Source organism: Vicia villosa, unplaced genomic scaffold (genome assembly GCF_029867415.1).
Source record: "Vicia villosa cultivar HV-30 ecotype Madison, WI unplaced genomic scaffold, Vvil1.0 ctg.002799F_1_1, whole genome shotgun sequence".
NCBI classification, from domain to species: domain Eukaryota; kingdom Viridiplantae; phylum Streptophyta; class Magnoliopsida; order Fabales; family Fabaceae; genus Vicia; species Vicia villosa.
In genome coordinates, this window is record NW_026706034.1 from 129,388 (window position 1) to 140,739 (window position 11,352).

Here is an 11,352-nt window from a genome sequence, read left to right on the forward strand (position 1 = left end):
TCCACTAATAATTATTGAAATGTAAATGAATTACAGGAGACCTTGTCGCAATCGGTATCCACCAGTGAGGACCAGGATGATAGGAGCGTACTTAGTAGAGCACTATATGCTCTTGAGTATCCCTAAAGAGTTTAACATCTAGAGGTTGAATCATGATAACATAAGTGCATGCTATTTTAATGGACTGGAGTTCTATTATATGGATTTCAAAATCAAAGGTCACGTGTAAGATTGTTTTTTTAACAAAAATATTGTATAAATTACGCATTCATATCTGAAGATATATTGTGTATCATTGATCGGAAAAATAGCAAGTGTACTATTTTGCCTCTGTAGTAATAAAGGGAAAATTTCCCGAATATCGATCTCAAGGACTGCGTGATATTATAGAGTTGGTAGGAATTCAATTAAACAGAAAGCCTTGGGGATTTTGGTTTTTATAATTACGAATTAAATTGCAAATAAACTTAAAAAGGTTGATTTGGCCAAATATGAGTAACATGCCAGGGTAGGTGTGTGCATTAACATGTTGCAATTCTGAACCCTTGTTTCACTAACAAAATTCAACTTATCAATTACCGGTTCTTAAGGGTATTTGCTCCTAAGTCCTTAGTGGGCAAACCTTTGAACATTGAAATCCTAATCCCAAAGTCCTTCGAAATTAGTGATCAAATCAAGTATTATTATAATCAAGAACAATCCGGTTACTATAGGGTATCCCTAGTCCTAGGTGATATCTACTATAGTATAAAGGTATAAAAACCCTAACAATGGAGGTCAATCCTAATTGTCAATCATAAATCAATCCAGTTGGTCCGACGAGGAAAGCGTTAAAAACCTTATACCATTAAATTGAACGTGAAAGAGAAATATGTTATTGAAACTCGGAAGTCAAAATCATCACAAATGTTAATCAGGGACACCCCCTAGCATTGGGGGGGTTTAGCTACTCATATCATCCAAAGAAATTACAAAGATATCAAATAAAGACATTACAATAGAGATGATGAACTTTGATCTTCAATGGCTTCCGCTCATGAGAGTTCTCTGTTCTTCTCCAATTGCATAGGCTTCTTCTCTCAATCCTCCGATTCTTCGTGTGGCAAAAAGATCCCTAATTCATCTTGAAAACTCTCCTAAATAGTGCAGACTCACTTAAGTTGGTTGGAAATCCCGAAAACACCCTTGCAGGCCAACCAATGAACAAATTAATAAAAATAACTGAAATCAGCGTCATCACCCAACACGGGCCGTGTTGAGCAACACGGACACCCGTGTTAGTCCACTGTTGATTATTTTTCATCATGAAGTCCCAGGCTTAGCAACACGGGCCGTGTTGAGCAACACGGGCACCCGTGTTGAGCAACACGGGCACCCGTGTAGCACCACTGTTTTTTCTTTCTTTCCACACTCCGTTCCAGCGCTCTTCCTGACACGGCCCATGTTGAGTAACACGGCCACCTGTGTCAGGCCTCCAGAATCATGCTTTTTGAACTTCCTCAAAACTCCGAGTTTTGCACTGATTTATTCTGATTTAACCATATGAGCCTGAAAAACATTAAAACACACAACCAAAGAATAAAATGACGATTAATAACATAAAACACTAAATAAAATAACTTGAAGATACTTAAAAACAACGGTAAATATATGTGTGAAAACCAATGATCAAACTCCCCCAAACTTAAACCGTTGCTTGACCTCAAGCGACAATTACAAAAGTTAATGACCTTCAAAGCACACGGTGTTCATACATGAGATATCTGTCTGTATTGATCAAGAAACAGTTGGTTCGGCATTCACATGACGCGACGAGTTTCTGTTACCACATTAAACCTCAAGCTCCCGTTTCGGATACCTCTCCAACTATGCCTTGCACTTAAGTATCTTTCCAATTTTCCTCCTCTTTCATTCGGACAATCATATTAAGGCACTGCATTTCTTATAATAATCATCACCTGCATGAGACGAATCAAGGCTTCTTATTTTCTTTTCCTGGCACCAAACTAGTAGCATTTGCTACTTTTAATTACCGATGAAATTTTCAAACTTTGCAGTTATACATTGTCCTTTTGGACGACGTTTGGGGATCAATCTCCTTTGGGCTGAATAACCGGGTGAAGGTTACCCAACTTAGCGAGCCGATTGCCTTTTACCGCCTTTTCATCATTTGGTGACAACTTCATATCTCTTTTTTTTTCTCAACTAGTCATCATGCAAGTGAATCTGAATTATGCCAGACTGTACCAATAGACTACTCGAGAAGTACTTCTCAGGAGACAAGTACTATGGTGCAAATCTACACGTTGGACTCGTATTTCTTTTAGGGAACCAAGGGTGTTTAAACAAACCTCTTCTTGTCACATTATTCCGAACTTTCTGTCCTTAAACAATCCTCGCTTCATCTCTATATACTATTCCCGATCGCTCGTTAAGATCAAAACTCTTAAACAAAAATTAAAATTTCGGTCAAAATTTGGGCAGAATTCACTTTATGGTTTCACATCATACCAATAACATAGAAATATAAAATGCAAAGAGAAGAGCCTCCCCCAAACTTGAACTAAACATTGGCCTCAATGTTTCAGAACGAGTTCGAGAGAGGTGACTCACAGAGGGTATTGCACTCCAATGATCACTTCCGAGCTTTCACTAGAGACGTCCTCTTTTATTTCCTGAAAATAAAACAAATAAACAGAGAAATTAATTATTAAAACCGTGGGTTGCCTCCCACGAAGCGCTTCATTTAACGTCGCATGGCTCGACGGTCCATTACCCTTTATTATGGAGGGTATTTCCTTTTCCAAACCTTGTTGCCTGTCACTTCCGCAACCACGAACTCATGGAGATGAAAAGCATTGACCATTTTTCTCTTCAATTTACTTCCCACATTCTTCTTCTCACCTTTCTCTTTCTCTTCCACCTTCTTCTTGACTTCCATAGCTTTCTTAGGACTTTTGACAGCTACATAAGTTGGTTCCACCCGAGAGGCTATGCTTGACACTTTTTCTTGGAGCTGTTTAGACCTTTTGCTCTTTTCCTCACTTTCTGTCATACCATCAGAAGTTTAATCATTTACAACCGCCCTATGTCTCTTGACTCCTAACATCTTCAAAGTGACTTCTTCGTCAAATGATTTCAGTGTTAGTGTCCCTTTTTCAATGTCGAAATTGCAGAGGCCTGTTAACAAAAAGGGTCTCCCAAGAAGGATAGGAGTTTCTTCATCTTCCGGAATGTCCATGATGTGGAAGTCAACAGGGAATACAAACTTATCAACCTCCACTAATACATCTTCAGCCACCCCATATGATTTCTTAACGGTGTGATCAGCGAACCGTAACTTTGTCTTACTTTCACTAATACCTCCTAATTCAAGCTTTTTGAAAATAGATAGTGGCATTAAACTCACACTGGACCCAGAATCGATGAGTACCTTTTTAAATGTCATATTCTTGATAGTGCACGGTATCGCCACCGCTCCAGGGTCTTTCCTCTTGATTGGGATCTTTCTTGCTGACGAGACTATACCACACTTCTCATTTGCAATTTTTGGTTCTCCTCCTAGTGATCTCTTTTTCGCCAACACCTCCTTCATAAACTTCTTATACAAGGGCATGTGCTCAAGTGCTTCAAAGAAGGATAGATTTACCTCTAACTTTTTGAACAATGCAGTAAACTTCTCAAGGTCTTTCTCTCTTGAACCTTTCTTTGTCACTCTGGAAGGAAAAGGTAGTTTTATCACCGGTTCAGCGTCTTTCTTATTTTTTTCTTCACATGGTTTAACCGGTGGTACCACTACTTCTGGCTCTTTTGGATTCTCTCTTATTTCCATATCCACCTCTATTACCATGGGGTCATCTATTTCCTCTCTCTCTCTTGGTTTGAATCTGACAACTTTTTACTCCTTGTTGTAACTGCATTAATCTTCTCTTGGTCTTTCAGATTTTTCACAGTTGAGCTCGGAAGGGTACCTTGTGCCTGTAGAGTGAGATGCTGTGCTATCTGCCCCACTTGAACTTCCAGATTTTTAATTGAGGCCGAGGTGTTTCAATGGTTGTTTCTTGTTTCTTCTTGGAACTGAGAACACTGCCCAGCTAATCTTTCAATTGCCACATCCCACTCTGCCTTTTGGGTACCTTGTTGTTGTTGATCTTTCCAAGCAAAATTTGGATGATTCTTCCACCCTGGATTATAGGTGTTAGAATACGGGTTGTTTTGCCTTAGGAATTTGATTTCTTCAATCTGCTTGGGAGTAGCAACACAGTACACCGTTTGGTGTGGGCCATTACAGATTTCACAGCTGACAGGTTGAGCTTGTTAAACTTGAGCCACCTGATGTTTACCTATATTCATAGCCTTCAATTTCTTTTCAACTTCTGCGGCTATCGCATCTTCAACCCGAATTTTAGAAGTCTCCAGCTTGAGATAAATGATTCCTTACGGTTTGCTAGCACACCTGTCATACAATTCCAAATGCTCATTTGCAGCTATTGCTTCAATGATTTTGATTATGCCTGAGGCTGTTGTGAAATTTGTCGAGCCTCCAGCTGCTGTATCAATTAACTGTTTCGTTTTCATTATGAGACCATTGACAAATACTTGCATCTGTTCGGTCTTGTCCATATTGTGAGTGGGACATGCTACTAGAATTCTTTTGAATCTTTTGTATGCATCTCCTAAGGGCTCACCCTCCTTCTGCTTGAAGTTCAGGATGTCACACCTCTTCCTTATAAATACAGATGCAGGAAAATACTCATTTAAGAAAGCTTTTTCCATCTCTTCCCATGATGTAATGTTGCCCGCTGGAAGGGAATAAAACCACTCTTCTGCTTCTTCTGCCAAGGTGAATGGGAACATTCTCAGCTTCTTGGTCTCTTCTGTATGACCTTCGATTTTTAAAGTTGTAATCATGGTCAGAAACCTCTGTAGGTGCTTGTTTGCATCTTCATTAACCTTTCCGGTGAAAGGCTTTCTTTCGAGCTGAGTGATGGTGCTTGGATGTAATTGAAAATTAGGAACATTCACCGGTTGGTTGACAATAGTTAGTCTTCCTCCCATTGTGTTTCTAGCACCATAGTCTCCGAGAAGTCTCTCTCGTGGTGGTACCTCGCCCATTATCTCTTCTTCACTTTCGGTGTCTGAACCAGAATGAACTGTAATCACTTCTTCCTCCGATTCCAGTTTAGCTTGACGAGCTTGTCTGCGCCTTGCGTGCAAAGTTCTTTCAATTTTTGCGTCAAAAAGAAGTTCAGCTGAGGCCTTACCTCGCATACACAGATTAGACAAATATTAGAATTAGGAAAAAAATTATAAAAATTACAGAAAATAAAATTTTAGTCGCAGAGCAACAAAATTCTAATTGAAATAAATCTAAAAACTCTATAATTTCGGCAGTCCCCGGCAACGGCGCCAAAAACTTGATCGGAAAAATAGCAAGTGAATTATTTTGCCTCTGTAGTAATAAATGGAAAATTCCCCGAATATCGATCTCAAGGACTGCATGATATTATAGAGTTGGTAGGAATTCAATTAAACAAAAAGCCTTGGGGGTTTTAGTGTTTATAATTACGAATTAAATTGCAAATAAACTTAAAAAGGTTGATTTGGCCAAATATGAGTAACATGCCAGGGTAGGTGTGTGCATTAACATGTAGCAATTCCGAACCCTTGTTTCACTAACAAAATTCAACTTATCAATTACCGATTCTTAAGGGTATTTGCTCCTAAGTCCTTAGTGGGCAAACCTTTGAACATTGAAATCCTAATCCCAAAGTCCTTCGAAATTAGTGATCAAATCAAGTATTATTATAATCAAGAACAATCCGGTTACTATAGGTTATCCCTAGTCCTAGGTGATATCTACTATAGTATAAAGGTATAAAAACCCTAACAATGGAGGTCAATCCTAATTGTCAGTCATAAATCAAACCAGTTGGTCCGACGAGGAAAGCGTTAAAAACCTTATACCATTAAATTGAACGTGAAAGAGAAATATGTTATTGAAACTCGGAAGTCAAAATCATCACAAATGTTAATCAGGGACACCCCCTAGCATTGGGGGGGTTTAGCTACTCATATCATCCAAAGAAATTACAAAGATATCAAATAAAGACATTACAATAGAGATGATGAACTTTGATCTTCAATGGCTTCCGCTCATGAGAGTTCTCTGTTCTTCTCCAAATGCATAGGCTTCTTCTCTCAATCCTCCGATTCTTCGTGTGGCAAAAAGATCCTTAATTCATCTTGAAAACTCTCCTAAATAGTGCAGACTCACTTAAGTTGGTTGGAAATCCCGAAAACACCCTTGCAGGCCAACCACTGAACAAAATAATAAAAATCACTGAAATCAGCGTCATCACCCAACACGGGCCGTGTTGAGCAACACGGACACCCGTGTTAGTCCACTGTTGATTATTTTTCATCATGAAGTCCCAGGCTTAGCAACACGGGCCGTGTTGAGCAACATGGGCACCCGTGTTGCCCCACTGTTTTTTCTTTCTTTCCACACTCCGTTCCAGCGCTCTTCCTGACACGGCCCGTGTTGAGCAACACGGCCACCTGTGTCAGGCCTCCAGAATCATGCTTTTTGAACTTCCTCGAAACTCCGAGTTTTGCACTGATTTATTCTGATTTAACCATATGAGCCTGAAAAACATTAAAACACACAACCAAAGCATAAAATGACGATTAATAACATAAAACACTAAATAAAATAACTTGAAGATACTTAAAAACAACGGTAAATATATGTGTGAAAACCACTGATCAAACTCCCCCAAACTTAAACCGTTGCTTGACCTCAAGCGACAATTACAAAAGTTAATGACCTTCAAAGCACACGGTGTTCATACGTGAGATATCTGTCTGTATTGATCAAGAAACAGTTGGTTCGGCATTCACATGACGCGACGAGTTTCTGTTACCACATTAAACCTCAAGCTCCCGTTTCGGATACCTCTCCAACTATGCCTTGCACTTAAGTATCTTTCCAATTTTCCTCCTCTTTCATTCGGACAATCATATTAAGGCACTGCATTTCTTATAATAATCATCACCTGCATGAGACGAATCAAGGCTTCTTATTTTCTTTTCCTGGCACCAAACTAGTAGCATTTACTACTTTTAATTACCGATGAAATTTTCAAACTTTGCAGTTATATATTGTCCTTTTGGACGATGTTTGGGGATCAATCTCCTTTGGGCTGAATAACCGGGTGAAGGTTACCCAACTTAGCGAGCCGATTGCCTTTTACCGCCTTTTCATCATTTGGTGACAACTTCATATCTCTTTTTTTTTTCTCATCTAGTCATCATGCAAGTGAATCTGAATTATGCCAGACTGTATCAATAGACTACTCGAGAAGTACTTCTCAGGAGACAAGTACTATGGTGCAAATCTACACGTTGGACTCGTATTTCTTTTAGGGAACCAAGGGTGTTTAAACAAACCTCTTCTTGTCACATTATTCCGAACTTTCTGTCCTTAAACAATCCTCGCTTCATCTCTATATACTATTCCCGATCGCTCGTTAAGATCAAAACTCTTAAACAAAAATTAAAATTTCGGTCAAAATTTGGGCAGAATTCACTTTATGGTTTCACATCATACCAATAACATAGAAATATAAAATGCAAAGAGAAGAGCCTCCCCCAAACTTGAACTAAACATTGGCCTCAATGTTTCAGAACGAGTTCGAGAGAGGTGACTCACAGAGGGTATTGCACTCCAATGATCACTTCCGAGCTTTCACTAGAGACGTCCTCTTTTATTTCCTGAAAATAAAACAAATAAACAGAGAAATTAATTATTAAAACCGTGGGTTGCCTCCCACGAAGCGCTTCATTTAACGTCGCATGGCTCGACGGTCCATTACCCTTTATTATGGAGGGTATTTCCTTTTCCAAACCTTGTTGCCTGTCACTTCCGCAACCACGAACTCATGGAGATGAAAAGCATTGACCATTTTTCTCTTCAATTTACTTCCCACATTCTTCTTCTCACCTTTCTCTTTCTCTTCCACCTTCTTCTTGACTTCCATAGCTTTCTTAGGACTTTTGACAGCTACATAAGTTGGTTCCACCCGAGAGGCTATGCTTGACACTTTTTCTTGGAGCTGTTTAGACCTTTTGCTCTTTTCCTCACTTTCTGTCATACCATCAGAAGTTTAATCATTTACAACCGCCCTATGTCTCTTGACTCCTAACATCTTCAAAGTGACTTCTTCGTCAAATGATTTCAGTGTTAGTGTCCCTTTTTCAATGTCGAAATTGCAGAGGCCTGTTAACAAAAAGGGTCTCCCAAGAAGGATAGGAGTTTCTTCATCTTCCGGAATGTCCATGATGTGGAAGTCAACAGGGAATACAAACTTATCAACCTCCACTAATACATCTTCAGCCACCCCATATGATTTCTTAACGGTGTGATCAGCGAACCGTAACTTTGTCTTACTTTCACTAATACCTCCTAATTCAAGCTTTTTGAAAATAGATAGTGGCATTAAACTCACACTGGACCCAGAATCGATGAGTACCTTTTTAAATGTCATATTCTTGATAGTGCACGGTATCGCCACCGCTCCAGGGTCTTTCCTCTTGATTGGGATCTTTCTTGCTGACGAGACTATACCACACTTCTCATTTGCAATTTTTGGTTCTCCTCCTAGTGATCTCTTTTTCGCCAACACCTCCTTCATAAACTTCTTATACAAGGGCATGTGCTCAAGTGCTTCAAAGAAGGATAGATTTACCTCTAACTTTTTGAACAATGCAGTAAACTTCTCAAGGTCTTTCTCTCTTGAACCTTTCTTTGTCACTCTGGAAGGAAAAGGTAGTTTTATCACCGGTTCAGCGTCTTTCTTATTTTTTTCTTCACATGGTTTAACCGGTGGTACCACTACTTCTGGCTCTTTTGGATTCTCTCTTATTTCCATATCCACCTCTATTACCATGGGGTCATCTATTTCCTCTCTCTCTCTTGGTTTGAATCTGACAACTTTTTACTCCTTGTTGTAACTGCATTAATCTTCTCTTGGTCTTTCAGATTTTTCACAGTTGAGCTCGGAAGGGTACCTTGTGCCTGTAGAGTGAGATGCTGTGCTATCTGCCCCACTTGAACTTCCAGATTTTTAATTGAGGCCGAGGTGTTTCAATGGTTGTTTCTTGTTTCTTCTTGGAACTGAGAACACTGCCCAGCTAATCTTTCAATTGCCACATCCCACTCTGCCTTTTGGGTACCTTGTTGTTGTTGATCTTTCCAAGCAAAATTTGGATGATTCTTCCACCCTGGATTATAGGTGTTAGAATACGGGTTGTTTTGCCTTAGGAATTTGATTTCTTCAATCTGCTTGGGAGTAGCAACACAGTACACCGTTTGGTGTGGGCCATTACAGATTTCACAGCTGACAGGTTGAGCTTGTTAAACTTGAGCCACCTGATGTTTACCTATATTCATAGCCTTCAATTTCTTTTCAACTTCTGCGGCTATCGCATCTTCAACCCGAATTTTAGAAGTCTCCAGCTTGAGATAAATGATTCCTTACGGTTTGCTAGCACACCTGTCATACAATTCCAAATGCTCATTTGCAGCTATTGCTTCAATGATTTTGATTATGCCTGAGGCTGTTGTGAAATTTGTCGAGCCTCCAGCTGCTGTATCAATTAACTGTTTCGTTTTCATTCTGAGACCATTGACAAATACTTGCATCTGTTCGGTCTTGTCCATATTGTGAGTGGGACATGCTACTAGAATTCTTTTGAATCTTTTGTATGCATCTCCTAAGGGCTCACCCTCCTTCTGCTTGAAGTTCAGGATGTCACACCTCTTCCTTATAAATACAGATGCAGGAAAATACTCATTTAAGAAAGCTTTTTCCATCTCTTCCCATGATGTAATGTTGCCCGCTGGAAGGGAATAAAACCACTCTTCTGCTTCTTCTGCCAAGGTGAATGGGAACATTCTCAGCTTCTTGGTCTCTTCTGTATGACCTTCGATTTTTAAAGTTGTAATCATGGTCAGAAACCTCTGTAGGTGCTTGTTTGCATCTTCATTAACCTTTCCGGTGAAAGGCTTTCTTTCGAGCTGAGTGATGGTGCTTGGATGTAATTGAAAATTAGGAACATTCACCGGTTGGTTGACAATAGTTAGTCTTCCTCCCATTGTGTTTCTAGCACCATAGTCTCCGAGAAGTCTCTCTCGTGGTGGTACCTCGCCCATTATCTCTTCTTCACTTTCGGTGTCTGAACCAGAATGAACTGTAATCACTTCTTCCTCCGATTCCAGTTTAGCTTGACGAGCTTGTCTGCGCCTTGCGTGCAAAGTTCTTTCAATTTTTGCGTCAAAAAGAAGTTCAGCTGAGGCCTTACCTCGCATACACAGATTAGACAAATATTAGAATTAGGAAAAAAATTATAAAAATTACAGAAAATAAAATTTTAGTCGCAGAGCAACAAAATTCTAATTGAAATAAATCTAAAAACTCTATAATTTCGGCAGTCCCCGGCAACGGCGCCAAAAACTTGATCGGAAAAATAGCAAGTGAATTATTTTGCCTCTGTAGTAATAAATGGAAAATTCCCCGAATATCGATCTCAAGGACTGCATGATATTATAGAGTTGGTAGGAATTCAATTAAACAAAAAGCCTTGGGGGTTTTAGTGTTTATAATTACGAATTAAATTGCAAATAAACTTAAAAAGGTTGATTTGGCCAAATATGAGTAACATGCCAGGGTAGGTGTGTGCATTAACATGTAGCAATTCCGAACCCTTGTTTCACTAACAAAATTCAACTTATCAATTACCGATTCTTAAGGGTATTTGCTCCTAAGTCCTTAGTGGGCAAACCTTTGAACATTGAAATCCTAATCCCAAAGTCCTTCGAAATTAGTGATCAAATCAAGTATTATTATAATCAAGAACAATCCGGTTACTATAGGTTATCCCTAGTCCTAGGTGATATCTACTATAGTATAAAGGTATAAAAACCCTAACAATGGAGGTCAATCCTAATTGTCAGTCATAAATCAAACCAGTTGGTCCGACGAGGAAAGCGTTAAAAACCTTATACCATTAAATTGAACGTGAAAGAGAAATATGTTATTGAAACTCGGAAGTCAAAATCATCACAAATGTTAATCAGGGACACCCCCTAGCATTGGGGGGGTTTAGCTACTCATATCATCCAAAGAAATTACAAAGATATCAAATAAAGACATTACAATAGAGATGATGAACTTTGATCTTCAATGGCTTCCGCTCATGAGAGTTCTCTGTTCTTCTCCAAATGCATAGGCTTCTTCTCTCAATCCTCCGATTCTTCGTGTGGCAAAAAGATCCTTAATTCATCTTGAA